Genomic DNA, 6,000 nt, shown 5'->3' with positions numbered 1-6,000 from the left:
CACTTTCGGCAGAAGATCAAGATAGAGATGGTTTTATCTTGAAGGGATTTGCAAGTGGGGCTTTTGTCATGGAATGAACCCCAACGAAATTCACAGTCAACCTACAACGTTTTAAAGATAATACATCAGCACAAACCTGCAACATGAATGGAAAGGGACAGAGATGGCACAAAATGAAAGGCCTTTGGACCCTCAGACTTCTACAAAAGCAGATGAGAAAACGGCTTGTGGGCAAACACGTGCTCCCTTTCATGAAAAAGGAAGAATGACCCAGAGTGCAGAATTAAGAGCCCAGTGGTGGAGCTGAGGGTCACGGGATATTCGTCCTAAGCCTTGAGACTGCACTGCAGAATTTCTGTGCACCACAGACTTCTTTGTACCTCCCATCCCCCATTTTTTTATTTTTATTTTTATCCCCCATTTTTTATTTTTTAATTTATTTTTATTGTAAACAAATGGGATACAGGTCGTTTCTGTTTGTGCATGGAGTAACAGCATCCCATTTGCGTAATCATACATTTGCTTAGGGTAATGATGTTTGATTCATTCTGTTATTTTTTCCTTCCCCCCACCCCTCCCACCCCTCTTTTCCCTCTATACAGTCCCTCCTTCCTCCATTCTTGCTCCCCTCTCATCCCCCATTGTGTGTCATCATCTGCTTATCAGTGAGATCATTTGCCTTTGGGATTTTTGAGATTGGCTTATCTCACTTAGCATGATATTCGCCAATTTCATCCATTTGCCTGCAAATGCCATAATTTTATTATTCTTTATAGCTGAGTAATATTCCATTGTGTGTGTGTATATATATATATATATATACCACAGTTTCTTTATCTATTCTTCAATTGAATGATTTCTAGGTTGGTTCCACATTCTGGCTATTGTGAATTGAGCAGCTATGAACATTGATGTGGCTGTATCTCTGTAGTGTGCTGATTTTAAGTCCTTTAGGTATAGGCCAAGGAGTGGGATACCTGGGTCAAATCGTGGGTCCATTCCAAGTTTTCTAAGGAATCTCCATACTGCTTTCCAGAGTGGCTGCACTAATTTGCAGCCCCACCAGCAATGTATGAGTGTACCTTTCTCCCCACATCCTCTCCAACACCTATTGTTGCTTGTGTTCTTGATAATCGCCATTCTAATTGGGGTGAGATGGAATTGTAGTGTAGTTTTGATTTGCATTTCTCTTATTACTAAGGATGGTGAACATTTTTTCATGTCTGTTGATTGCTTGTAGATCTTCTGTGAAACATCTGTCCATATCGTTAGCCCATTTGTTGACTGGGTTATTTGTATTCTTTGTGTAGAGTTTTTTGAGTTCTTTATATATTCTGGAAATTAGTGCTCTGTCTGAAGTATGAGTGGCAAAGATATTCTCCCACTCTGTAGGCTCTCTCTTCACATTGCTGACAGTTTCTTTTGCTGAGAGAAAGCTATTTAGTTTGAATCTATCCCAGTTGTTGATTCTTGCTTTTATTTCTTGTGCTATGGGAGTCCTGTTAAGGAAGTCTGATCCTAAGCCAACAAGGTGAAGATTTGGACCTATTTTTTCTTCTATAAGATGCAAGGTCTCTGGTCTGATTTCGAGGTCCTTGATCCATTGTGAGTTGATTTTTGTGCAGGGTGAGAGATAGGGGTTTAGTTTCATTCTGTTGCATATGGATTTCCAGTTTTCCCAGCACCATTTGTTGAAGAGGCTATCTTTTCTCCATTGCATATTTTTGGCACCTTTGTCTAGTATGAGAAAATTGTATTTATTTGGGTTTGTGTTCGTGTCCTCTATTCTGTACCATTGATCTACCTGTCTATTTGGTGCCAATACCATGCCGTTTTTGTTACTATTGCTTTGTAATAGAGTTGAAGATCTGGTATTGCGATACCCCCTGCTTCATTCTTCCTGCTAAGGTTTGTTTTAGCTATTCTGGGTTTCTTATTCTTCCAGATGAATTTCATGATTGCTTCCTCTATCTCTGTAAGGTACGTCATTGGGATTTTAATTGGAATTACATTGAATCTGTATAGCACTTTTGGTAGTATGGCCATTTTGACAATATTAATTCTGCCTATCCAAGAACATGGGAGATCTTTCCATCTTCTAAGGTCTTCCTCAATTTCTTTCTTCAATGTTTTGTAGTTTTCATTGTAGAGATCTTTTACCTCTTTGGTTAGATTGATGCCCAAGTATTTTATTTTATTTTATTTTTTTGAGGCTATTGCAAATGGAGTTATTTTCCTCATTTCCCTTTCAGCTGTTCCATCGCTTGCGTATAAAAATGCTGTAGATTTATGCGTGTTGATTTTATAGCCTGCTATTTTGCTGAATTCATTGATGAGGTCTAGAAGTTTTCTGGAGGAGGTTTTGGATCCTCTAAATATAGGATCATGTCATCAGCAAATAGTGACAGCTTAAGTTCCTCTTTTCCTATTCGTATCCCTTTAATTTCTTTAGTCTGCCTAATTGCTCTGGCTAGAGTTTTGAGGACAATGTTGAAGAGAAGTGGTGAAAGAGGACATCCCTGTCTTGTTCCCGTTTTTAAAGGGAATGGTGTTGCTGGCTCTTTGTGGCACCAAATCCACGGATATTTGTCACCGCCTACAGCAACAATTTGCACGGGTCTTATGGGTGGTGGACTGGAAACTGAGCTACTTCTATCTCTGGGCTGCTTCCTTGCTTGCTTGTTTGTTTATAGAGGATAGAGGAAATGAGGCTTACTTGCTTTGAGAGGAGAGAGAGAGGCTTTGCTTAAGAGAGAGAGACTACACTTTCAGAGATATCTATATGTTCTTAGTTTTCTGCTGCCTCTTAAAGGTGCGTCCTGCATCCTGTGAACTAAGGGTGCGTCTACCTAAGGTGCTTTAGTGATGCGTCCCGCTTACTGCGATCTGTGATCTGCAACCTAAAGATGTGTTCTCAGTTCTCCGCTCTACGATCTGCCTTCTGCCGCTGCCCCTACTTGCTGCTTCTATCTGCTTGCTGCCTTTTCTTCTTCCTTTCTGCTAGAGGCTTCTCTCCTCCTCTTGCTGCTAGCTGCTGCTTTCGCTGTCGCCCTCGCGCCTTCCGCCTATGGCCTGCTTATATTCCCTCCAGGAAGCGGAGGGCAGGGCCATGCCTCTTATGCAAAGATTAGGCAAGATACTAGATGTCCGAGCAGGCACAATTAGGAGTGCTCGAGAACACACGCACATACATTGTGTGCGTGGAAGATAAATCACTTGAGTGTGCTTATGTCAATTAATCTCCTCACTGCCGACAACCTCTGGCTGACTGCCAGGCGTCATCCTGGCGCCGTCTGCATAGCACAGCCCCCAACAGAATGGTTTCAGTTTTTCTTCATTAAGAATGATGTTGGCCATGGGCTTAGCATAAATAGCCTTTACAATGTTCAGGTATGTTCCTACTATCACTATTTTTTCTAGTGTTTTGAGCATGAAGGGATGTTGTATTTTATCAAACACTTTTTCTGCGTCAATTGAAATAACCATATGATTCCCCCCATTTTTGAACCGGAACGTCTCTAATGGTTCTCCCACACCTGCACACAATGTTCAAAGGTCTACAGATCAAGAAAAACTACTCTAGGAGCTGGACTTAAGGAACTACATCCCTGGAGCTTCATTCACACTTGTCCTAGTGTGGAAGACAAAATTCTGCACTTGAAGCTGATGCTACCATAGGATAATAACACAAAGCTATGAGATGGCGTTTTTTTTTTTTTTTCTTAATTAACTTTGGAGGACCCTGGATGGGAGTAAGTGTGGTTTCCTGTTGGAAGGACATGAAACATTGGTAGTCAGAGGGCAAATTGTAGTTGCTGGCCAGTCTTTGGAGGCTCCCTAGTGATCTCCACCTCCTGTGTGTCCACCCTTGTGTATTCCCTCCATGGACTGCGTGTCGCAATTTGCTCATAATTAGTAGAAAGGGTAGACGTGACGACTTGTGACTTGAAGATTTTATTACCATGTGGTACTGTTAACACTCAGAGCAAGAGGCGAGGCTGCACTGCTCACCACTCCACAAATTGAAATTCTGAGTCTGATTGGTAGGAAAATAGGTTTCATTCAAAACCAGTTTTAATGGAGGACCGAAGAGACTTTTTCGTCTCAAATTTCCATCTTCAGAGGCTCTCAGGGTGGGGAAAGCTTTTAAAAAAGAAGAGGTGGCAAAATGGGACATAGACAGGAAATACACATTTACAGATTTAGCTGGTCTGTGCCAGGCAGGCTGGGGCAGGGGTTGTTTCCACTCATAACTTCCTTGGCATCCCCCAGGCCTGTTCTCTTGGCATAAGGAAGTAGTGCTGTTTCGGTGGGGCTCTGAATTTCCACCTGTTTCAGTTCATAAAAAGCAGCAAGTTATCCCTTTCTCTCTGAGGAAAACCAGCTGCCTTGTCATGAGCAACCCCATGGAGAAGCCCACATAGCAAGGAGCTGAGGACTTCATGCAAATGCTAGTGAAACACAGCCTCATGAGCCATCTTGGACATGGCTGTCCAACACTGGCTGAGCTCAGAGATCACTGCACCACCCTGGATGATCCTGCTCTGAAATCACATGAAACCACATGAGACAATGCTGTTGTCTGAATGTTTGTGTCCCCTGAAATGAATGTTGAAATCCCAGCCCCCAACACAATATTAAGAGATTATACCTTTGGGAGGCAGTTAGGTCATGGGGGCAGAACCTTTCTGAATGTGATAAGTACCTTTATTAAAGAGGCCCAAGAGATGCCTCTGCTCTTTTTATCATGTGAGGACACAGTAAGAAGCTACCATCTATGAACCAGAAAATTGGCCCTCACTGGACAATGATTCTGTTTGTGCTATGATCTTGGAATTCTGAGCCTTTAGAACTATTAGACATAAATTTATATTATTTATTTATGAGGTACAGGGGATCAAAACCAGGGTCTTGTGCATGGTAGGCAGGTGCTGTATCACTGTTATTTATAAGCTACTCTATGGTATTTTATTAGACTAAGATAATAATGAACTTTAGGACGGTTCATTTTCTAGTTCTGTGAAGAATATTGTTGGTATTTAAATGGGGAGTGCATTGAATCTGTATATTACTTTTGGTAGTATGGCCATTGTAACTATTAATTCTGCCTATCCATGAACATGAGATATCTTTCCATATTCTTGTGTCTTCTTCAATTTGCTTCTTCAGTGTTCTGTAGTTTTCATTAAAGTCAACCTCACAGTAAGTGGGGAAAAACAAAGCATTTCCTTTAAAATCTGGAACAAAAAAATGGTTGTCCATGCTCACCACTCCTGTTTAATATAGTGCTAGAAATTCTAGCCAGCGCAATTAGGCAAGAAAAGGAAATAAAAGGGACAAAAAGTAGGATAGGGAGAAGTCAAATTATCACTGCTTGCAGATGATATGATCCTGTATTTGGAAGGTCCAAAAAAACTCCACCAAAAGACTGCTAGAGTTAATTCAGCAAAGTAGCAGTTTACAAAATCAATATTCAAAAATCAATAGTTAATGGTGTTTTTTGATGAAGAATTTCTAATGAATACTGTAGTGCTCAGTGTGCTTCCCCGTGAGCGGATGTGGCCGGCAGGTCTGCAGCTGCAGACCCAGCGCTCTGCCTGCGTGAACCGGCTGGGTGTCGCCTGGCGGCAGGCAGCAGGCAGCAGGCAGGCGCTGGGTTTGCCCTGCAGGCTGGCTCTCTATGACCAGCGCACCTTATGACTTCCTGGGGCGCCTTCCTGGGCTACCAGGCGCAGGACACGCCTGCGGGGGAAGGCAAGGAGGCATTGCCCAGCTGTCGGTCTGCCATCCTAGCCAGGCCCACCTGTCAGTTTGTGCTCAGCAGCCATTGGCTTAATCCGTAGCCCGCGAATTTTAACTGCTCAGCAGTTGGCCTCATCGTCCTTAGCCCAGGAAATGCAACGACTTGAGCGAAGCTCCCCCGACATGCTCTTTCAAGTGCGCTCTCTCTCTCCAGGGCAGACACTGTTCATCTGCCTAATAAAATCTCATGAGAGTTCC

This window comes from Sciurus vulgaris, assembly GCF_902686455.1.
Source record: "Sciurus vulgaris genome assembly, chromosome: 9".
Classification (NCBI taxonomy): domain Eukaryota; kingdom Metazoa; phylum Chordata; class Mammalia; order Rodentia; family Sciuridae; genus Sciurus; species Sciurus vulgaris.
This window is presented reverse-complemented; position numbering follows the sequence as displayed.